Below are 23,811 nucleotides of genomic sequence, written 5' to 3' on the forward strand. Positions count from 1 at the left end.
ACGCAGGGGCCTGCTGGGCCACGGCCTGCGTGCCCCACGGCGGGGGCCCCAACCCTACTCACTGCTGCCTGGGGTGTCTGGGCTTCACTCGGCTGAGGGTCTGGGTAGGAGCTGGAGCTGTGGCTTAGAGGCGAGCCACCTGGGAGGCAAGGTGAAAAGAGCAAGGGCACCTCACAGGAGGGAACACACACACACAACGAAGGACTGTGTGCAATAGCCTTAGTTACAGGGAAACGCACATCGAAACCAGCCACCGGGATGGCTAAAAATTAAAAAACTGACAACGCCAAGTGTTGTCAAGAATGTAAGAGGGCTTGGGGGCTAGGGGGTTCCCTGGTGGCTCAGAGGTAAAGAATCCACCTGCCAACGCAGGAGACATGGGTTCAATTCCTGGTACTGGAAGACCCCCCATGCCACAGAGCAACTAAGCCCGTGCGCCACAACTACTGAGCACCCTAGAGCCCTGCTCCGCAACAAGAGCAGCCACTGTAACAGGAAGCCCGGGCGCCGCAATGACGATTAGCCCCTGTGCGCCGCAACCAGGAAACAGCCTGTACAGCAACGAAGACTCAACACTGCCAAAAATAAATAAAGGAGTAAGTAAATACAATTAAAAAAAAAAAAAAAGAATGTTTTAAAGGGGCACTTCTTTGGTGGCCCAGTGCTTAAGGATCAGCCTCCCAATGTGGGGAATGTGAGTTCAATCCCTGGTCAAGGAACTAAGATCCCACATGCCAAGGGGCAACTGAGCATGTGCATCAAGACAAAAGATCACGCATGATGCAACTAAGACCTGACACAGCCAAATAAACAGATTTTTCAAAAAATCAGTAAGTAAAAACTGTTGAAAGAATGTAAAGGAATTGCTACTGGTGGGAGTATAAAACAGTTCCACCACTATGGAAAACTGTTTGGCAATAAGAATTAAAGCTCAACATATCCCTACCCCATGACCCAGCAATTCCATGGCCCTCCAACAGAAATGGGCATATCTGTTTACTAAACCACGTGTACTAGATCTTCCACAGCAGCAACATTCTCAGTAACCTCAAAACTGGAAACAGACCAGGTGTCCACCCACAGGAGAATGGATAAACAAACTAAGGTAAATTCATAGAGATCAAGGCCACTCAGCAAGAAAGAGGATCCAACTCCTGAAGCCTACAACAGGGTGAAGCGTGAGAACTTCACCTGGAGTGAAAGAAGCCAGATGCGAAACGACCCACTGAGTGCGAGTCCACGGACTGCAAGCTCAAAACAGGCAACGCAACAGGATTTGTTTCTCACCAGTGAAACTGTGCAGAAGATCCAGGAAGCAAATATCCACAGGTCAGGAGAGCTGTTACATTCGGGAGTGACCCAGGAGGGGGTGGCTTCTGGGAGCTGACAATGTTCTACTGTGATTACAGAGCGTCACTTTTACACTTATTTGTCATACTGTATGGTTTAAAACATGTTGAAGATATCTTTCTGTATTTTATGACAAAATGACAACAACAAAAAAAGAACCTGGGTTTGGGAGCCTGGATGACAACAGGAAGTTAAACTCGGGCCTCCTGGTCTCCGGGGCCCCCTCTGACCCCAGGCTAGCTTGCCTGGAGTTTCAACGCAAGGCCAGTCACTGATGAGTAAGGAAGAGGACTCTAGGGCCTGGATTTCAACCCCAGGCTCTGCTGCTCCTTGGCCCTTCTGAGCCTTAGTGCTCCATCTGCACAACAGCCAGCCAGAGGAAGGACCCACGCGCCCTGAAGGGAAGGGCTTGAGTTTGGGTGAGTCTTTTTAACACAGAAGAAAGCTGAATGGGAATGAAAATCACCACCTGCCGCGGTCAGCTCTCAGCAAAGAAGAGAGAGGTGACTGGAGACAGGACCCTGAAGGGACTCTGTATTAGCAGGGTTTGATTTTTAAATATCTGCTAAGTACATGGTAAATATCACTGACGCGTTCCACAGTATGTCTCAAATGCTCTCCTCCATTTTTTCTTTTCGTAATTTCAGGCCTTATTTCTGCCTGTCTGCCTCGTAGGTCTTATTTCTCAATGGTTTCCAAACTGCCTATGAGTTTCATCTCACCCTGCTGGTATCATGTCCGTTAGAGGAGATTTATAGGATGACACAGGGTGGCGGATGACAAGGCGGGGGAGAGAGGCTGTTGTGTCCTACCTGGCAGCCGTCGGAAAGGGTTGGGCCCTGGAAAGGTTCCTTTCAGACCTCCTTCCTCAAGTGTAAAGTCAAGGTCGCTGTGGTTCCTGCCACTAGGGGGACTGTGTGGCCTAGGTGAGCTCACTGCTTCTGTCCTCCCTCCTTCCCCTCTTAAACTCCAGGATGCTTGACCACCTGGGTCAGAGGAAACTGCTGTCCCCTAAACCCTGCCATGCCCCCACCTCACCTAGAGTAAAAGAAGCAAAAGTCCTTCCAGGAGCCCCAGAACCCTATTCTGCATCATCTCCTCTTCACTCTTCCAAACACTCCATGGCACTGGTGCCTCCGACACACCAGAGCCTCCCCGCACCTGCGCTCCTGCCCCCGACCTCAGGACCCTTGCACATGCTACCCCTTCAGTGAGCACTGTCTTCTTCAAGTCCCTGTGGGCCCCGCCTGGCTTCTTCAGCCTCTGCTCACATGTCTCCTCCTGTGCAAAGTCACCCTGTCCTCCACAGTCAAGAGTGTACCTGCTACCTTCACAAAAGTGAAGCGCTCATCGCCACTGACAGTACCGTACACGTTTACCTGTTCACAAGGTTACTGTCGACCTCTCTCCACTGTGACGTCGGCACAGTGAGGGCAGGGTTCCAGCCTGCTCGGGCACTGCTGGGTTCTCAGCATCTCCCACGGTGCTGGGTCCACAGTGGGCACTCAGTAACTATCTGTGGAATGAATGTGTGGAAGAGGGAAGCCCTATGCCCAGAACATGCTCAAAATCAATTAAATTCCTTTTCCTGCCACTCGTCAGGTCTTTTTCTCTCATCTCCTCTCCCTGACCTGCTTTCTACACCAGACAGCACAGATGGGACGAGGGGGAGGCAGAGGCGCTGCATCTCCTGGAGCTGCAGACAGTGAGGAGGGCGCGCCTTCCTGACACCTTGATCCCCCAGGAGCCCGTCACCCACCCTGTAATCTGCGCCTTACCTACTCCCAGGAGGAGTTGCTCGGGAGGGAAATTCAATAGACACCAATTGTTCGACAGGCAGCGTCTGCCAGTGGGAATCTGGGCAGGCAAAACGACTCCCTCACTCCCCACCTGCAGCTCCGGGAACCGGCCTGTGTTCTGTGAGGGCCCGTCAGCAAAACTGATACAGTAGAAAATGCACATGTCCTCAGAGCAATTTCTCTCGCACAGATCGCTTATGCAGGTGCACAGAGGTTGTCAGGTGGAGTCTCTCAACCTCAGCACCAGTGACATTTAGATAATTCTTGTCTTGGGGCTGTCCTGAGAACTGGAGGGGGCTTGCAGCATCCTGGTCTCTGCTTGCTAAAACCAGCAGCATGACCTCCCCAGGAGTTCTGACCATCAAATATGTCTTCAGACATGACCCAGTGTCCCTTGGGGGCCAAGCCAACAGGTGAGAATGCTGTTCTGAGGATATCATTGCTGGAATAGTGAAACCCAGGGAGCAGTCTAAATGCCCACAACAAGGGTCTGGTATCACCCCAAGGGCTGACATTACGCCAGTACTACGAAGCGCCAACGCCTGCGCACACTCGGCACATGTCAGGCACACCTAAGTGTTCTGTACCTGCCAGTTCAACTCTCACAGAAACCCTATGCAGCAGGCACTCGTTAGCAAGGGATTTTTTTTTTAATCTTCTTGTATAATTATATTGAGATTGTTTTGTTTTTTGGCCACCCCGCATGGCTTACAGGATCTTAGTTTCCCAACCAGGGACTGAACCCCGGCCCTGCAGTGAAAGAGCAACGTACTAACCACTAGACCTCCAGGGAATTCCCACAGCCCTCTTATCCCCTCCGCTTTCATGAAGAAACTAAGCCACTAGAGTGAAGTGACTTGCCCCATCACCTGATCAGGAAGTACGGAGCTGGGCTGGGACCACACAGCACCATGTGGCTGGTGGAGTTGTTGTTCAGTCGCTCAGGTGCGTCTGACTCTTTGCGACCCCACGCACTACAGCACGCCAGGCCTCCCTGTCCTTCACCATTTCCTGGAGCTTGCTCAAACTCAGGTCCACTGAGTCAGTGACGCCACCCAACCATCTCAACCTGTTGCGCTCTTCTTTGCTTGCCCTCAAGCTTTTCCAGCATCAGTCTTTTCCAAAGAGTCGGCTCTTCACATCAGGTGGTCAAAGTACTGGAGCTTCAGCTTCAGCCCTTTCAGTGAATGTTCAGGCTGGCAGCGTTGGGAGACCTGGATTCAGGTCCCTGCACCTCAGCTTCTAGCCTCCCCGAGTCTCAGCTCCATTCTCTGTGCAGTGAGGATGACAGCAGTGCCTCCACTGCAGGCTCCTGTGTGGGGAGCGCCCAGCACAGCACCCCACCCTCCACGAGGGCCCGGCCCCGACAGAACACAGCCGGGCGTCCCACGTGTGAGGCCCCACCTCGATGTGAGGTACAGACGCTGCCCGTCAGCGTTCAGCATGCTCCCGCACCTGATCCCTTTCTGCAGCACAAACGTGTCCCTACCACGTCGCCTCAATTCGGACCTGCTTCTTTTTTCACGAGCTGACATTACTGAGATCTACGGGCATCACACAATCCACGTATAACTTCATTCACAGCATCCTTCGCAGAAAAGCAGTTATACGATCAACAAGAGATCTTATGGGGAATAGAGTCTTTCACAGGAGGGTCGGAGGTCCATGGTAAACGTCACGTTCAGAGAAGGAACTGTGCCGAAGAGCCAACGGGGGCAGAACAACGGGAGCAGGAGTGACGGTGGCCTTGGGAACCAAATGCATCTCAGCCTCAGCTCCTCCACCTACCATGTGACCTTGGGCAGGTGCTCCCCTAGCTCCACTAGTTTGTGCTCCCCGTTCTCCACCAGTTTCCTCATTCGTAGGTTAGATAACAAAGCTCCAAGGTTGCTGTGAGGATTAAATGAGTTCATCCACGTGAGGTCCTTCAAACAGTGCCCGAGACAGTGACTGCACAGCACCTATCTCCTGTCATCCCTTCCCCTGAAGTGGAGACGCGGGGACCGTGAACTTCCACCTCCACTGCCTCTGCGGTACGCAGGCGGCACTGAAGACACCTTTTCCTCTCTTGATCACCACACGCTCCCCACAACCGCCCCATCTGTCTACTTGGAGCAGGTAGGACTGAAGACAGGCTGAAGATGTGGGTGGGCTGCAAACAACACTGGGACAAGAATAGGCACCAGAGCAGGCTTCCTTCTGCTCCCTGCCAACCCAGGCCTTAGAGCACCCACAGAAACCATGTCAAATGTTTGAGTCTGCCTGGCCACAGACTCGAAGCACGCTGACAGCACCATGCTGCAGCCAGTTCAGTTCAGTCACTCAGTCATGTCCGACTCTTTGCGACCCCACGGACTCCTGGAGCCTACTCAAACTCATGTCCAGTGAGTCGGTGAAGCCATCCAACCATCTCATCCTCTGCCGTCCCCTTCTCCTCCCGCCGTCAATCTTGCCCAGCGTCAGGGTCTTTTCAAATGAGTCAGTTCTTGCCATCAGGTGGCCAAATATTGGAGTTTCAGCTTCAGCATCAGTCCTTCCAATGAATATTCAGGACTGATTTCCTTTAGGATAGACTGGTTGGATCTCCTTGCAGTCCAAGGGACTCTCAAGAGTCTTCTCCAACACAGTTCAAAAGCAACAATTCTCCGGCCCACAAGTCACAGGCCTTCTGAGCTCGGCTTTCCTGCCTCCTCACAGCACTCACCTCTACTGTGCTCAGTCACTTGTGTAAGTCTCTGGTAACAGTGCCTCCCCCCAGACTAGTCGCCCCGCAAGGCAGGGACAGGGTCGGTCCTGATCCACACTGTATCTCCAACCCCACCCAGCCAGGGCCAGGCCCAGAGCTTTCATTAATTCAGGATGGGGGTGGCAAACAGAACCACAGCTTTGGAGCTCTGAGTTCTGCCAAGTGAAGGTGAAACAAAAAATCCTGCCTCCACTCATTCCACAAGTATGGCGCCCGTGCTGGGTCAGCACTGCTCTGGTCCCCGGGGAGGCGGCAGAGACCAAAACAGCACTCCCTGCCCCGGGGGAATTTACAGAGGGGAGGGCAGGGGAGAGTGGACAGGCATTAAAACACAAACAAGTTAAACAAACAGGTGAGCTATACAGTACAGCAGGATTTGACAAATATTGTGGAAAAGGCATACAAAGGACTAGGTGTGTGGGAACGGGGCAAGAGTTTCCGATTTTGTAAATGGTGGTCGGAGCAGGGCTCACTGACACAGTGCAATCTGAGCAGAAATCTGAAAGAGATGCGGCAGCTTCATAGAGACCCGGGGGAGGGCGGTCCAGGCCGAGGAAGAGCAGCACGGAGGTGTGGACTGTGTGAGACACAGCCAGGAGGTGGTCGGGGGGGAAGCAAGGCGCCACGTGGCCACAGAGAAAGCCGGGGACCTGGCTGGGCAGGGCCTGAGAGGCCACTACACGGGCTGTGGCTAGGAATTCTCCAGCAGGACCATGGTTAGGACTCGGTGCTCTCACTGCAGGGGCCTGGGTTCAACCCCTGGTCGGAGAACTAAGATCTCAGGTACCACGTGGCACGGCCAAAACAAAAAACAAAAAAACCCCCACAGTGGGCTGTGGCTATTTCCTGGGGAGGGATGGGAACTGCCAGCGTGAAGAGGGAGCAGTGTATGGAGTCCCGGCCCCAGCGAGGCCGGAGCTGTCCCCAGGAGAAGCACTGAGCACTGGCCTGACTCTCCCGCCGCCTGCTTCCCTTGGGGACCAAAGGACCCACACCTCACAGATGGGGAACTGAGGACAGGAGGCTGCACAGGAGGGCATGGCCAACAGACAGGCTCACAGCACCCCAGACCGAGCCTCTTCCCTTGCTCCCAAGGACAGAGCCCCACCGACCCCAGCCAGCCCTCCCTTACCACCCTGGATACCCTGCAGAACTGGGCCGCCCCTGACACACACAAGCACGTCTGCGCGTGCACACACACACACAGCCCCTACAGTCTGGCTGAGGGGCTCCTCCCTCACAGACATTGCTCCACATCGCCAGCATCTGCCTGCTGCCCCAGCCACGAGGCGGGTGCTGGTGGTGTGAGTCTCCACCTTATCCCTAGGGCACCTTGGAGCAAAGACACGGGGTCCTGACCAGGGCCAGTGAGCACATCTATTGAGTGCTCACAGCAGGCCAGGCCTGGATGTGTATGACAATCCTGCCCGCGACCCTGTGAGGTGGATGCTATGACTACCCGTTCTTCTGAAGAAGAAACAGACCCAGCGAGAATAAATCGTGTGCCTAAGACTGTAACGGCGGGCAGATGCAGACAAGAGAATTTTCTGTAATGATGCAAGCGTGGCTACCAGGGCTAGTCCAACTGAAGAACTAAATTCTCACTTTAATTGTAACTACTTAAAATTTAAATAGCCCCTCGTGGCCAGTGGCCAGCACGGTGGAGGTGCAGCACCGGGAGCCTGAAGGCAGGGGTGCGGGGTGGGGCGAGCACCACGGTGCTCAGCGGCCCAGGGCCCGATCACCCCGGGCTGCCGAGGAGCCTCGGCCACACGACACCGTGCCTCCCCGGCCCTGACCCGGCCCCACTCACCCCAGAGTGAGACCCACACCCACACCTGCTCCTGTTCGATTCAAAGCCCGACCACCACTTCCAGGCTGCAAGAGACGCTTCTCCGAACATCAGCATTCTTGTCTACAAAACTGGATCCTAACCCCAACCTGACCAAGCATTTATTTTGTTATTTCAAAAGATGCCTTTTTTGACAACCCAGGGTTGTCATGGGGACCCCACGAGACATGCTGCAAGCACAGTTGACAATGAGGCCAGTGCTCTGGAAGACAGGCAGCAATTACACCACGGCGAACTCTTCCAAGTCAAGGCCAGCCTGAGCCTCAGTTAGCCAGAGCTATGGTGGAAGTGGCAGCTATGTTAATACTGTCACTAGCAGGTTAAACGGAGAAGGCGATGGCACCCCACTCTAGTACTCCTGCCTGGAAAATCCCATGGACGGAGGAGCCTGGTAGGCTGCAGTCCATGGGGTCGCTTTGAGTCGGACACGACTGAGTGACTTCACTTTCACTTTTCACTTTCATGCATTGGAGAAGGAAATGGCAACCCACTCCAGTGATCTTGCCTGGAGAATCCCAGGGGCGGGGGAGCCTGGTGGGCTTCCATCTATGGGGTCGCACAGAGTCGGACACGACTGAAGCGACTTAGCAGCAGTAGCAGCAGGTTAAAAGGACTCATCCAGATGATTCATGACATGCCCATATTAACTTTTCAAAAGTACCATCTAAATGAAAACACACAGCTAAAAAAAGCAGACAACTTGCAGACACTACCCCAAAACTGAAGCTCAGCACCCCGCACTGGCACACACACCTCCCCCCCGCAGCTAGGTCTCTGGACGCCAGTTTGAGAAGCACGACCCTAGGGAACCCCAGACCTGCCCAAACGACCTGGCGTCTGCCACCCTCCTCTCCTCCCCCAGCTCCAGCACAGTGGCCTACTCTCGGGGTCCCCACCACATCAAGGCTCTCCCACCTCAGGGCCTTTCCCACACTCTACCCTGCCTGGCCATTTCTTCCGGCAGTTCACCTCACAGCCTGGATGCCTCGCCTCAGGAGGTCGCCCCAAGGCCCTTCCCGCCAGGGCCAGCTGGGTCTCTGCCCTTCCTGGGGCGCTCGCAGGGTGCACTCCCTCTCTGCACCCGCCTCTAGACCAGGCGCTGCTCCCTGGCGGCCAGAGCTGTACAGGCCACAAAGCAAGACACCGGCGAGAGAAGGGGCACACAAACAACCGGACACAGCCACGGGCTGGCTCCAAAGTCACTCAGGAATCAAGACTCCACGGCAGGGGTAGGGGACCCCCTCACCCCTTCCCCCTGGCCTCTGTCAGGGGGAGGATGGGGCTGGCCAAGGTCAAGACTCCATGGGCCTTAGCAGATAGAGACAGGCAGCCGCATGCCATCTCCCAAGCAGACATCGTATGGATCTAACTCAATCATTTCCAGGACAACTGAGGCTTGCTTTGTGTCAGCTCTGTGTAGGAGAGAAAGCAAAAAAAAAAAAAGACCTTTAGACCAACAGTAGCAATCCCAGAAACAGTGGCCATGGCGTTGGTCAGAAGCAGAAGAGCCAGTCTTAAAAAAGCGGACTTGACCCCAGATAGAGCTGGGTTCAAATTTCACATCTGTCACCTACTAAAACTTTAACTTTGGGTAAAGCCGATAGATAACCTTCCAAGCCTTCGTCTGGGGAGAAGAGCTGCCCCAAGCTCCCAGGCTGTGCTGGGGAGCAGTGCCTGGCAGAGAGAGCCCGCTCCGCCAGTTCTCAACAACCACACAGCATTCTATGCAGCACCGTGCACCTTGATTTTCCATCCACAAAATGGGGGGACTGCTGCCTGCCTCACAGGCTGCTGTGTGTCTGAGGGAGCACACACACAGTGCTCAAAGCGTCTGCTGGGTGACGGGCGTGATGAATATTCCTGTCCGGTGCCCTCCCTGGTGGGAGCCTCAGCTGACTGGCCTGCCACCCCTTCCCTGTCAACCCCAGGCCCAGGCTGGCCGCATCCAGAGCCCCTTCTCCACTCTCAGGTACCCAGCCTGACAATCTCCAGCAATAGCAGCTCAGATCTGCTGAACACCTTCTCTGGACACGCTGGCTCCATGAACCCTCCCTCCAGGGCCTCTCGGCAGGGACAGCCCCCTTTCAGAGAGATGAAATGAGGCCCCAGGGCTACAAGGCAACTGAGAGAGGAGCCAGGAGCAGGGTTCATACCCAGGTTGGCTGCCCCCCAGTCTGAACTCCTACACAATGACCCACAGATGATGAACACCCTGAGACTGGGCTGGAAAGGCCAGAGGCGGGGGTGGAGGGGAGGCAAGGGAGTGGCAAGCACCCCAGCCTGTTCGGAAAAGGGCCCACAAGGTGGCAAAGCAAGGCAGCCTTGGATTTCTGGCCTCACCCTTAGAAACAACATCTGCGGAGGCGCTTCCTGGGCAGGACAGCTGGGCCTGAGGAACTTCCTGCGGGAACCTGTGACATGCAGGCTCCCCTTAACCAGCCCAGCTCACTGTCCCCCCGTTCCCGCACCCAGGGCAGCCAGGCCTCGATGTGGGCGGGTGCCCGGGGGTGCCGAGCTGGGGGCCAGGCTGAGCTCCTACCCCAGCTCCCTCACTCCCTCCCTCCTGGTCCTGCTCCCAGGGCAGTCTCCCCAAGCTGGGCCTCTTGCTGCTTGGCTGGTTGTCCAGAGGAGCCTGCCACGGAACCACCCCACTGTGCAGCCCAGAGGCCTGGTGGCTGACAGTCTTCCACTGAGAGCTCTTGGGAAGTTGAAGAGAGGCCTAGGGAGGGGTGGGTGTCCCTGGAATCCCTGGAGACTTGGAGATCAACTGCCAAAGACGCTCCCTTCCAATCCCCCTTCCCAAGGAACCAGAGGCCCAAGGATGTCTGCTCTGAGGGGCTCTGCTCCTTTCAGGAAGACACTCCAGACAGAGCTTGGGAAAATCAAGAGCCAGGCTCCTGCTTACCACACTAACCCTTAAATCCCAGGCTCAGGTGTGGGGTTAGACGTCCCTCTCACCCCTGGTTATCAAGCACCTTTCTGGGTTGGGGGGGAGGAGGGCCTTGGGAGCCACTCTGCCCAAATACAAAGCCTGTCAGTGTTGGGGGAACCAGCACAGGTTACCCGGGCTCTCCAGGCCTCAGTTCTCACTCCTGGGAGGTGGGAAAGTAAAGTTGCCCAGTCGTGTCTGACTCTTTGTGACCCCATGGGCTGTAGCCTACCAGGCTCCTCCGTCCATGGGATTTTACAGGCAAGAGTACTGGAGTGGGGTGCCATTTCCTTCTCCAGGAGATCTTCCCGACCCAGGGATTGAACCTGGGTCTCCTGCATTGTAGGCAGACAATTGTAGGCAGGCTTTACCGTCTGAGCCACCAAGGAAATCCAAGGGAGGTGGGAACCAGAGCCAATTCCTCCTCGGTCTGAGGGATCTTCACTCATGCACGTCCTCCCACGGCTCTTCACTGCGTCACCTCCCCTGGGAGGCCTTCTCAGATCATTCCAGCTAAAACATTAGGTCCCCACTCCCTCTTTCCCGATTCATTCCACTGAGAGCTCTTAGGAAGTTGATCAATTTGAAACATTAATCACAACCTGATTCCTATCACTGGCTTGCTTGCTGCGAACCTGCCTCCACTAGAAGGCAGGCCCCGCCATCCAAGTTCTAGAGCAGTGCCAGGAATGCTGCAGGCCCTCAGGGACATAAGCGGAATGGAAGGCAGAACCCGCAGGTATAGTTTTTATCAGGCATTACTGTTGTTCTGTGCTGTTGTTTGAGATTAGCCCAGCTGCTGGGTTGGGGAGGGGTGAGCAGATCAGCCCATTGAGCCTCCCCCATGTGTCCCTTAAAGGGAACAGATATGGGCCCTGGGGAACACGGTGTGAAAACCACAGAGGAGGCGGCAACCATCAAGGTCTTCGCTCTTTCTCTAGCAGAGATTCTACTCAAGGGGGAAGTGGGAGGCCTGTGAAACTCCCTGACGGGCTCCAAAGTCTATCCCCACCCCAGGGAGAAGCCTGAGAACCTCTCAGATGGCAAAAGGCATCTTCTAACACCCTAAGTCTGCCCAAGCCACTCTTCAAGATGGTCTGCGAAGCTCCAAGTGACCCTGCCTGCCTGCCCTCAGCCCCTGGCCTGGCTGCCCCCTGCACGGCCGCCCAGGCCTCTGTGCAACCTACCTGCACCTTACCAAGCCCTGTCCTTCCTTGCCACTTCTGCGCTGTTGTTCCCCACACCCCCAGGCTGTTCCTTCTCCTCAGGTCACCTTGCCAATTGGGATCCGCTCAAAGGCCTTCCTGGCAGCCCGTCACACCTGACTTTAATTGCCGAGCCCCTACCCCGAATCTGCCCGTTTATGCATCAAGTTCAGGGTTTACCTCCCTTAACTCTACAGAGGCAGAGCCTTCATCAAGTGCCCCTCTGTATCCCTGGCACCTGAAGAAATGCTGGGCACAGATCAGGTGTTCAATAAATGCTGGTGGATCAATGCAAACCTCTCGTTTCACTCAGCAATGCCTTCAGGATCACTGCCACGCTTCCTGCCCTGGCCCGCAAGGCAGCCTGGCCCCTGACTCCCACAGGCACTTCTGCTGCCCTCTGGGCTGGAGACTGCCCTTGTGCCTCTCGGCCTTCAAAGGGACTGCTCTCCCCTGGGTCGAGGTGGTCACCAGCACTCCTGGGAGCTGTGGTGGTGGAGAGTCAATGAAAGCACACAGAGCAAAATGGGTTCCGCAGAACCTGACATCTGGAGAGGAGCTCGAATTTCGACCTCGGTGGGGCTCTGGGCAGCAACGGTGGAAGACGGCAGGGACCTGGGGGATGCATGTGCCAGTCTCTCACAGTATGTCCCTACCCCTTAATCCTCCAGAACCTCAGTCTCCTCATCTGGAAAATGGAGATGCTAATTTCAGCCCTGCCCTCCTCCTGGGGTTACCTGACAGGGCTCTTTAACCTGGGAAGGACCTGCAAAATCCTAGCAGAAAAAAATAAGAATTACAATTGTTAGGATCTCCTGAGGGTTCGCTGGGTGTCCAGCACTACTCTTTTTTTTTTTTTTTTTAGCAGTATTCTTAAATATTGATAACAGGAAACGTTTGCTGCAGGCTCACTGCTATACCTGCACAGTTACAAGTGCCTTCCGCAAATTAACCTGTTTAACCTTCACAGCAACCTATGAGGAGGGACTCAGCCCATGACACAAGTGATGAAATGAGCTCAGGAAGACTGAGCACCTGCTCCTAGTCACAAAGGCACCAAGGGGCAGGGCTGGACTTGAACCTGATGCTCTGAAGCACTTCAATACAGCTCTTCCCAGAGATTACAAACCAGGACACCAGACTCCTGGATTCTGGCTAGGCCAGGCCGGGGGACTGAATGCCAGGACAATGCCTGAGAGGGTTGAGGGTGCCGAGGTGGGGAAGGACAGATGCCCTCAGACTGCCACCAGAGCATTTATGCAGTGCCAGGCACGGTTCAAGAAGCTTCTCTTGGATTAATTGATGTGGTCCTCACAAAAGCCTGAGGTGGATGCTGCTCTAAGCCCACTGCATGCAGGTGAACACTGTGGCCCAAGGTCACACAACCAGAACACGAAAGCACTAGAAGGTGCACACGAGCCCTCCACGCCATCCTTGTGCAGGGACCTCACACACGGGTGCCCTGGTAACTGTGTCATGTCTCTCCTGCTTGTTCCCTCCCGGCGTCCAGCAGAGAGTCTGCCCCCAGTTAAAAGACACCCTGGCTCAACTCTGAGGAGGAACCAAGTTTTACCTGCAAGCCCTGAAATTGCTGGGCTGGCTGCTGGCAGAGGTGCTCGAGGCAGCCCTAGGCCCCAAGGCTGAGGGGAAGAAAACACCCAAGGGTGCAGCTGGCTGGAGGCCTGAGGTGACTGCGCCCCACCCCGCCCCACCCCACCCCCCACCCCGCCACAAGCTTGGGGACCTAGTGACTGAAGAATTTGTTCAAACCCCAGTATGGCCCCCAAGTGTCTGACAGACCTGGGAGAAAGCAATTCCTCCTCCGAGCCCCAATTTTCTGACTCTGAAAAATGGACAGAAACACCACATCCACCCCTGGGTTCAACGAAACCACTGTTCCAGTTACACGCCAGCAAGAGGTTCACTCTGAGGCCAAACTAGGCCAGGGGTGCACTTCCCAGCTCTACCCCTTCCACCTTTGAGATGTCGAGCAAATCATTTTACTTCGTAGCAAGGGTCTCAGTTTCTTCACCTGTAAAATGGATATCACACTGCTGCCTAGCTCATGGGAGTGTATAACACGGGAAGAACTGTATCTACCCCATGGGTGTGTTTGGAAGTTTGAATGAGGTCGTGTGTGTAAACAGCCTGTCATGTGCCTGACAGGTTGAGTGTTCAATAAAATTCCTGAACTCTGGAGCTGATTTGCTACTCTGTGCCTCTGTTTCCCCTTCTAAAATGGAGATCATGACAACAGAACACAAAGTTCTAGGATGTGAGTATCCTGCAAGTTAACCCTTGTGAAGCATTCTAAACAGCGTACCGCACACAGAATGCGCTCAATAGGCACTGACCTCACAATTATTGTTTTGACTACTGCTGTTAATCCCATCAGGCAAACCCTCTAAACGTTAGCAGACCAAAGGAAGAAACCCCCAGTGCAGAGAAATTCTACATAGCAGTCACCATGGCCTCACAGAGGCTCAGGGACCATTCTCTTGAGCAACCACAACCCATGGAAGCCAGTCAGCTTGGAAGCTGATGGTGTGGACAAGAGCGACTGTCTGCCCGCTTCCACCACATCACCAGCCCACATTAGCTGGGTCAATGAGGGATTACGGCCAGCCCTCCGGGAACTCCAGACCCAGGGCAAAGGTTACGGAGCAAGCCAAGGTCACAGGCTGGCCTGAGGAGCAGGGGCAGTGGCCTCACGACTGGGGCGAGCTGCTCCAAGCTCCCACCCAGAAATCACAGTGAGAAACCAGATTCGTAGGGTAGCTGCCCCTAGTCCTTTAGAGCAGCCTTCCTCCCTGGGTCAGTGTGGGCTGGGGCACCCCCGCCCAAGTCCCCTTGGCCTATGCAGAGAGGAACAGCTGGGAAAACAGCGCTCAGCCTCGCTGCCGCCTAATGGTGAAGCCAACTGTTAATCGCCTGGTGGGGAGTGTAAACATGATGGGCGGCAGGACTGCTAACCAAGGAGACACGACCATGTGTCTGGCCTTTTGGCCAGGATGGAGGGGCCCGGACACCAGCATCCACCACCAACCACTATCAGCCCAGAGGTCCTGATGGATGTTTTCTCTGAGAAGAGTAAACAAGGTTCAAAGGCAGACATGGAGGGCCTCATGACGCCTAGGACTCTTGCTGAGCCCAAGTGGCTTCCAAATGCAAGGAAAAGGGTGCTCAGAATCCCAAGGATAAAGACGTCCCCAGCCACCCTGCCTTCAGGGAGAGGTGGCCCTCAGAACACTCCTTCTTCCCAAGTCTTAAGCAGGTCCAGGGGCACAGGTCCTCAAATCCAAACTTCATAACCCCTCCCCTCCCTAATATGGAGCCGAAAAGCTCAGAAAACAAGTGCCGTCTAAGACGTCTCCCCCCCACCACCCCACACCCCAGCTAAAACCATGGCAAGAATCTGCCACAGGTGTCCCACACACCTTAAAATATAGTTTAGTAATATGCAAAGGTTCTAGGGTAGAGAGCAGCCCCACTGACATTCCAGTTCCACCGAAAGTCAACAAGAAGTTCAATAAAAGTGATTCCCCCTCCAACTCAGTGTAAACTCCAAGCTCCACCCACCACACACAGAAGGCAGAACCCCTTCCTCATCGCTCGGCATTACAGGGCTCCCACAGTGCTCCCCTAAAACACCCCTTGGGCCCGGCTCCCCGCCCCGCGCGGTCCCTCAAGATCACAAACATCCCAGCTCTCCTCTGATACGGCGCGGCTCTACTTCTAAGGATGGCTCCCCACCCCCCCCTGCTCCAGGACCTCAGTGGTACAACCCAGAGGGCGCTACCCCGGCCACACTTGGTACAGCCCCCCTCCCCAGAAGCGCCCACCTCTCCAAACAACACGCTCTAGGAACCGTCCCCACAGCCCCGAATAGGTACAGCCCCCTCCAAGGCGCCCCACTCGCTCGCCCAGCGCGCCGTCCCGCCCGGCCCAGTAGCTCAACGCCCAGCCCGCACGCGCCGGGGGTCTGCGGCCCCTAGCCCTCCAAAGAGTCGGTCCCCGCTCTTTGATGTGCGCCCCCTGCCGCCTCGGTGGTACAACCCGCCGCCCCCGCCCCCGCCCCCTCAGGGCCAGTCCCACCGCCCCCGCGCGGCCACCCCCACTCCGTCCCGGAAAGGGGGGGCTCAAGGACCACGGTCCCCGCCCGGCGGACGCCGGTGGTACGGCCCAGAGCGGCTTTGCGGGGGGCTGTGGGGGAGGTCCGGACGCGACCATCGGTGGGGGGGGCGCGCTCGGGGACACGCGCTGGCGCACTCACCTGTCACCGCCCGCCGCCCAGCCTCGCAGGCGGGGTTCTCCTCCTGCCCATCGCCACGCTGCGCTTGATCCCGCTCCTTACGTTTCCTGGAGGCGGCGGCGGCGGCGGCGGCGGCAGCGGTGGCAACGCCTTCGCGGAGCCAGGCCCAACGGCTCGCGCGGCGCGGCCCCCCCGCCCCCTCCCCCCAGCCCCCGCTTACCGCCCCCTCCCACCCTCTGGACGGAAATACCGCCTTCTCCCGCCACAAACAGGAACTGACGTAAGGCAGGGAGCGAGGGACCCCCAAAGAGCGCTAGGGCGCAAGCGCAAGGTGGCGGAGGTGGCGGCTCAAGAGAAGGGCGCCTGCGTACAGTCGGCAAGCTTGAGCCGGCGTGGGCCTGGGATGTGCCTCGCGCAGGCGCCAGACGGGAAAAAGAAAAAACAATTGCGCAGGCTCAGTAGGACTCTGACGCCTGCTGTCCCTAGAGGCTGGCTGGCCGCTGTGATATTGCCCGGCATCCCCTGGTCCTTATTTACATACGCTTTGATCTCGCTTTAGTCCTTCCTCGTCTTTAGTCCAGGTTCCTAAGCTCTTAAAGAGCCCGGGAGCGGGCGTTAGGCAGGGTTTCCTTTTCAGTACGTCTCCTCGTGGTTGAGCACAGGCTCTGAAGCCGCACAAACCCAGCTTTGCATTTCCTTGCTGGTGGCTGTGGGCAGAAGGCTTGACCGTTTTCTGTGCCTCAGTAGCCACAGATGCAAAATGGAAACAATCATAGTTGCGTCACTGGGCTACTGGACTGTTTTACGTAAACAGAACGGTTTATATCAATTAACACATGCTATGACTGCAAAATATTATTCCTGTCTGCCCATCATAAACATCCAATGAAATATGGGAATGTAACTTTTTACGGGGTAACTTGGGCCTCCAAAGGAAATCGCCCTGTAAAAATAAAACTGCACAGATCCTAGCCCTTTTATTAACTAGAGTAGTAGACAGCTGTGACACATCTGGCACCCCGGTCCCTGCTCTCTTATAGGTTGGGTGGGGCTTCCTACCTTCTGAATTTGGGTTCCAGTAATGCCACATAGCTTCGCAAGTATGCATTAGTTAATGCATACTTCTAGAAAGTCTGGCTGGGAGTTGAAAAATCCTGGGTCTACCTAAGTCTGCAAGAGTGTTTCAGGCAAAGTCCTGCTCAAGTTGTGTGTGTGTGTGTGTGTGTGTGTGTGTGTGTATTCAGTCGTGTCTCTTTGTGGCCTTGTGTGTGTGTGTGTTCAGTTGTGTCTGACTCTTTGTGACCCCATGGACTGTAGCTCACCAGGCTCCTCTGTCCATGGGATTTCCTAGGCAAGAATACTGGAGTGGATTGCCATTCCCTACTCCAGGATTGCCGTTCCCTACTCCCTACCTGTGTCTTCTGGGCCTCCTGCATTGGCAGGTGGATTCTTCATCTCCATGCCTTCTGGGAAGCCCCAGCTTTCCCAGAGGTAAACCGAATGCTGGAACTAACCCTTGCTAATGGGTTTCCAGCTTGGAACTCGCTGCTCTGTGTTCCTCCTCATTCCTGGCCTTCCCCATCACACCCTGACTAATGCGTCCCCCACCACAGCCCTGACCATTTTAGTCTCTCACTGTGTGGTAACAGATCTGTCTCCTCCACTGCCCAGAAGGCCCCAGGAGGGAGAAGTCTAGGACTAACTTAGTCATCACTGTGTACCTAACACTGCCCAGCAAAGGGCCTGGCACAGAATGGGCTCTTGAGGAGTATTTGTTTCAAGAAGTAGTCCTGAGATTTCCCTGGACAGGAAGTGGTTAAGAACCCGCTTTCCAATGCAGGGGACTCAGGTTCAGTCTCTGGTCTGGGAACTAAGATTCCATCTGCCGTGAAACAACTAAGCTTGCATGCCACAACTAGAGAGAAGCCCGCAGGCCAAAATGAAGAGCCTGAATGTCAGAAGGGAAGGTCCAAGATCCCACATGCCATAGGGAAGACCCAACAGGGCTAAATAAATACATAAATATTTTTTAAAAGAAATAAAAAGTTAATACATTAAAAAAAAATTTTTTTAAGTAGCTCTTCTGCTCTGCTCTAGGCTCAAGGCTGCTGTGGCCTACCCTCTTTACTCCTCTCCATAGCCCATTCCCCTACCTCTAAGTCTTCCTGGATTAACCTGAATCCCGTCCCTCCTGGGACACAGGGTGGATCACAATGCACAGAGACCTCTCTGAAAGCTCCCATTTGCTTGTGTCTGAACTTGTTGGGGCACTAGTAGTCAAGGGGGTGTGTGTGTGTGTGTCTGGTTAGCTGTGTCCAACTCTTTGGGACCCCATGGGCTGTAGACCGCCAGCCTCCTCTGTTCTTGGAATTCTCCAGGGTGTGTGTGTGTGTGTGTGTGTGTGTGTGTGTGTGTGTGTGTCTGACTGTCTGGTCAGCTGCATTCAGCTCTTTGGGACAGTACTAGTCAAGGGTGTGTGTGTGTGTCTGGTCAGCGGCATCCAACTCTTTGGACCCCAAGGGTGTGTGTGTGTGTGTGTGTGTGTCTGGTCAGCTGCCTCCAACTGTTTGGGACCCCATGGGCTATACCCTGCCAGGCTCCTCTCTCCTTGAGATTCTTCAGGCAAGAATACTGGAGTGGGTGGCCATGCCCTCCTCCAGGGGATCTTCCCAACCCAGGGATCAAACCCAACTCTCTTGCATCTTTTGCATTGGTAGGCTGGTTCTTTACCACTAGTGCCCCTTGGGATGCCCAGTAGTCAAGGGTAATGCCTTTCAAACTATTTTAATACCTGGTAGGAATTCCCTGGGGGTCCAGCGGTTAGGATTCAGTGCTTTGACTACTGAAGTGCAAGTTCAGTCCCTTTTTGGGGAACTAAGATCCTACAAGTCATGGTTACAGCCAAAGAAACCCTAGTACAAAAAGGTGTATACTTATAATCTCATGAAACAAAAGTATCACAAAATACTATTTACCCTTATGTATAATCCACTCTAGGGCTTCCCCTAGAGTGGCTCAAGCAGTAAACAATCTGCCTGCAATGCAGGAGACACAGGGAACAGGGGTTTGATCCCTGGGTGGGGAAGATCCCCTAGAGGAGGAAATGGCAACCCACTTCAGTATTCTTGCCTGGAAAATCCCATGGACCGAGGAGCCTGGTGGGCCACAGTCCATGAGGTCACAAAGAGTGGGACACGAGTGAGCAAGCATGCACTTATGATGCACTGGTATTTAATTTTTATTTTCAGTGCCATTTGAGACCCTGCTGAACTGATTTTCTGACCCACTATTGGCTTGTGCCTTGCAGTTTGAAACAAACTAGTCTCGGGGTGAATAATACGCATTGGCTTTGGAAATACAGACAGGCCCTAGTTTCAATCATGCCTCTCCTGTGTCCTTGCCAGAATCCCTTCACTTCTCTGAGCCTGCCTTTCCTCATTGCAAAACAGCAGCAATAGAACTTACTTAGGAGTCATTACAGGCTAGGTCCTGGGGGCCGTCTTTTTTAATTTATTTATTCAGCTGTGCTGGGTCTGTTGTGGCACTCAGATCTTCCATCTTCCTTGGGGCATGCAAACTCTTAGTTGCGGCATGTGGGATCTAGTTCCCTGACCAGGGATGGAACCTGGGCTCCCTGCAGTGGGAGCACAGAGTCTTAGCCCCTGGACCACCAGGGACGTCCCCCGGGTTTTGTTCTTGACACAGTCGTCCCCCCCGCCGCCCCCACCCCGTGCTATCCTGTTGCTGTCAACACAGTCTTGGAGGTTAAGTACCATGGGCTTGCTCAGGGTCCCAGGACAAGTTAGGGGTAAAGGTGGGATTTGAACCCAGGCAGTCTGATACAAGAGCCTGTGCTTTGAACTCATGAAAAATGGAAAGTAATGGCCTACTTCTGTCCCTTGTGTAGCTTTAACAAACCACTTAATTACTGTTTGAGGGCCTCAGTCTCTCAATTTCCACATCAAGGGTGATTGAGGAGAAAATTTCCTAAAACCCCAAATTGTTCTCTACCCTCTAATCTATTCTGTAAACTTCCCGCCTATGACTATAAATGTGGGCTGCACAGGCTAGTTTTCTGGGGAGAAGGCCTGGAGCGTCTCATCTGAAGCCTGCTCAAAGGCCTACTGATTCAGAAAAAATGATGAAGAATCTTGCCCTGAGGGATGAAGAAGGCATCTCCTCATAATCCCCTCCTGTCCCCAGAGAGTAGAACTCAGTCCCTCGAATCCATTTCAACCCTTTTCAGAGATTGGGCTTCTGATGGTGACGGGGCAGGCTGCCCAGGCCAGCCATAAAGAACCTCCTGGTAGGGACTTCCCTGGTGGCAAATGGTTAAGAATCTGCCTTCCATTGTAGGGGACGTGGGCTCGATCCCTGGTCCAGGAACTAAGATCCCACATGCCATGGGGTAACAAAGCCCACCACACTGCAACAGCTGAGCCCGCACACCACAACTAGAGAGTCCATGCGCTGAAACAAAAGATCCTGCCTGATACAGTGCATGGCCCAACAAATAAATACTTTTTAAAAAAGAACCTCCTGGTAGCCCCAAATAGGGTGACTTCCACTCCACCCCATAAGAGCTGGGAGGGGGGTCTATGCTTGGCAGTGGTGGAGATGGCCATTGACAAGTGTACTCTCCTTGCTACATGAGAAATCATGGGATACAAGTAGCAAGACTTAAGACTTCCCCCTTTCTCCATCCTAAGCAGAGCATTTTCAGAGGAGAAAGTCCATAGTATTGATCAGATTCTCAAAGAAGTCTGGCACTGTTAAAAAAAAAAAAAAAAAGTTTATTTAAAAGACTTTCCCATGTTATACAGAAATGTTGAAATATTATCTTTGACTCCCCAGCCAGAAGTTACTAAGCCCCACCCTAGGCGCTACTGTGTTGGAAGGATCCTTTTAGAGTCATTTTAAGTGTTTGGCAGTAATACAGATAAGCCTCAGGGCTTCTGTAAATGTTGGTTCCAATTTCTTTTTTTTTTTATAAAATGTTTTATCTTCAAAAATTCTAATGAAAGATACCATGAACCATGCACATTCAACTTGGTTTTGTTTTGACCGCACCACACAGCATGTGGGATCTTAGTTCCCTGACCAGGGATCAAACCCGAGTCCCTGGCAGTGGAAGTGCAGAGTCTTAATCACTGGACCTCCAGGGAAGTCCTGACATTCAACTTTTTAACACATCAGAGATTTCCCAAATGTTTGAGGTGAGGCTAAATGTGCTTTTCTGCAGACCTTGGGATGAAACTTTCTCTACTCTCAGTAAGGGTGAACGCCTTATTGGTCTGCTCTGACACACAAATGGCTTTTCATATTGTGAAATAAAAGCTGAAGACCTCACCATTGTTTTCAGAGACCTGTGTGAGCTCCCCTGGCTGTCTGCCTAACTTGATCTCAAGCTTCTCTCCCCTTGACCACCATATCCTAGACACACTAACCTTTTCTCTGCCCCACCAAAAAGACAAGCATGTTCCCAGCTCAGGGCCTTTGCACTTGCTGTTCCTTTTACCCGGACTGGTCAGCCTCCCTGATCCTGATCTTTGCAGGACTGACTTCTGTCTTTCAGAACTCAGTTCAAATCTCACCTCTTTAGAGAGGCTTTCCCTGGTCACTCTGAATCCAAAAGAGCTATGCTGTCCCTCCTTTTCAGCATATTTGAATTCTCTACCTAGCGCTTAACACTAAAGAAAAAAAATTTTTTTTATTTTGTAACTGTCTTCCCCCAACACTGGAACATAAACTTGCCCATGAGGGCAAAGGCTTTGTCTTGGGCTGTATTCCCAGTGTCTAGAACATTGCCTACAAACCAGTTGAGACCCGGGGAATCAATAAATATTTGTTGACTGAATGTGGTTTTGATTAGGAAGGTTAAAGCTCTGTACTGGGGTGAGTTTTACTTCAGGTCTGAGCTTGTCTGCTCACAAAAAAAAATTTGAACAAATAATAATAATCCATTAACCTTTATGAAAGAATTCTCATATATCAGGCATATGCTGGAAACTATATCCATGACCTTCTGAGTATGTTCCTGTGGGTAGACGTCTCTGTAAGGCCTATTTTGCAGAAGTAAACACAGGCCCAGAGAGGGAAAGCCTCAGGAAAAATACCACGTAGCCAGAATGTTGTGGCGCCCAGATCCATTCCCAAAGATGTCTCAGGCCAAGACAAGACCACACTTTTACCCATAGCACTGGACTTCACATGCATGGATCCAGATTTGAGAGATGGCGAAATCTCATTTTCAATGCTAATTAAAGTATGTGGGTTTGAATTACATAAGTATTTAATAAAACAGTTTCCCATATTATTAAGAAAAATTAAGATGATGTGAATATCACTGGATTTCTTTTTAGGTCATCAGGAAGGGACTCATTTCACAGCAGCCCAACAGGATGATTTATAAAATGCCATTCACGCGGCTGCCACAAGATGGCACTACATGAGCCGGCCATCCCCGCCGGAACTCAGCTGTCTGGCAGGCTGCAAGCCTTCCTGGAGAAAGTTGGACCTTGAGGCTGTTATGGAAACATTCACTGTTTGAAAGGAAACTCTGACATGACACCTAAACGCAACACGTGATTGGAACTGGATTCTGAGCCAGGGAAAAAACATGGCAATAACGAACATTACAGGGATGGTGGATGCAACTAGAATAAGAACTAGGGTTTGGATAAGAAGAGCATTGTATCCTTGTTAAATTTCTTGGTTTCGATAGTTATACTGTGCTTATGAAAGAAAATGTTCTTGTTCTTAGGAAATACACACTGAAGTATTGTGAGGTAAAGGGACATGATGTTCAAGTGAACTCTCAAATTGTTCAAAACCACACTCTGTGTGTGTGTGTGTGTGTGTGTGTGTGTGTGTGTGTGTGTGTGTGTGTGTGATGCGCTTATGGAGATGGGGAGGGGAGAAGAGAGAATGGAGCAAACAGTTGGCAAATCTGGCTGAAGAGTATATAGGAAGCACTTGTTCTATTTCTGCTACTTTCTTATAAATTTATAATTAAAATAAAATAAAGAGTAACCCCTAAAGCTCTTTTTTGTAGTCAATGAGAATGTCATTAAAGGGTTCTTTAGGTGGTGGTGCTAATGCTGATGCTGAAAATCATCCGTTTCAGAGACAGATGAGAAAACTGCACTGCGCCAGGCACTGTTTGAGCCCTTCACAAGAACTGATTCGTTTAGTCCTCACAATTAGATGCTACTATTACTCTCACCCTAGTGAAGTGGAAACCAGAGTTCAGAGAGGTTGAGTAACTGGCCCAAGATCACACAGTTGCTCTTAATCAAAGCTCAAGCTCTTAATCATAACAGACCATAAAGAAGGCCAAACGCGGGGACTCCCTGGTGGCCCAGTGGTTAGGACTTTGGGCCTCCAATGCAGGGGGTGCTGGTTCTACCGCTGTTCAATGAACTAAAATCCCACATGCCCCTTGGTGTAGCTGAAAAGTAAAAAGAAAACAAAAAAGAAGGCCACCCAACGACTGCCAGGGTATGCTATGCTGGTGATTTAGGAACAAGCACTGAATTAATGAGGGAGCAGAAAAGGTGACTTAGCAGCAGCAGCAGTGACTGAGGAGAGGGCAATGGCAACCCACTCCAGTGTTCTTGCCTGGAGAATCCCGGGACGGGGGAGCCTGGTGGGCTGCCGTCTATGGGGTCGCACAGAG

General features: G+C 53.1%; 1 protein-coding gene across 1 annotated transcript in view; it reads right to left on the minus strand.

The window, feature by feature from the left end:
* AKT2 (AKT serine/threonine kinase 2) overlaps positions 1 to 16,246 on the minus strand; it is a 47,345-nt gene extending 31,099 nt beyond the window's left edge. Inside the window, exon 1 of the mRNA XM_061388301.1 lies at positions 16,155 to 16,246. The gene's annotated coding sequence lies outside the window, so the exon portion shown is untranslated. The remainder of the gene's footprint in view (positions 1 to 16,154) is intronic.
* Positions 16,247 to 23,811: the final 7,565 nt, after the last annotated feature.

Source organism: Bos javanicus, chromosome 18, assembly GCF_032452875.1.
Source record: "Bos javanicus breed banteng chromosome 18, ARS-OSU_banteng_1.0, whole genome shotgun sequence".
NCBI lineage: Eukaryota > Metazoa > Chordata > Mammalia > Artiodactyla > Bovidae > Bos > Bos javanicus.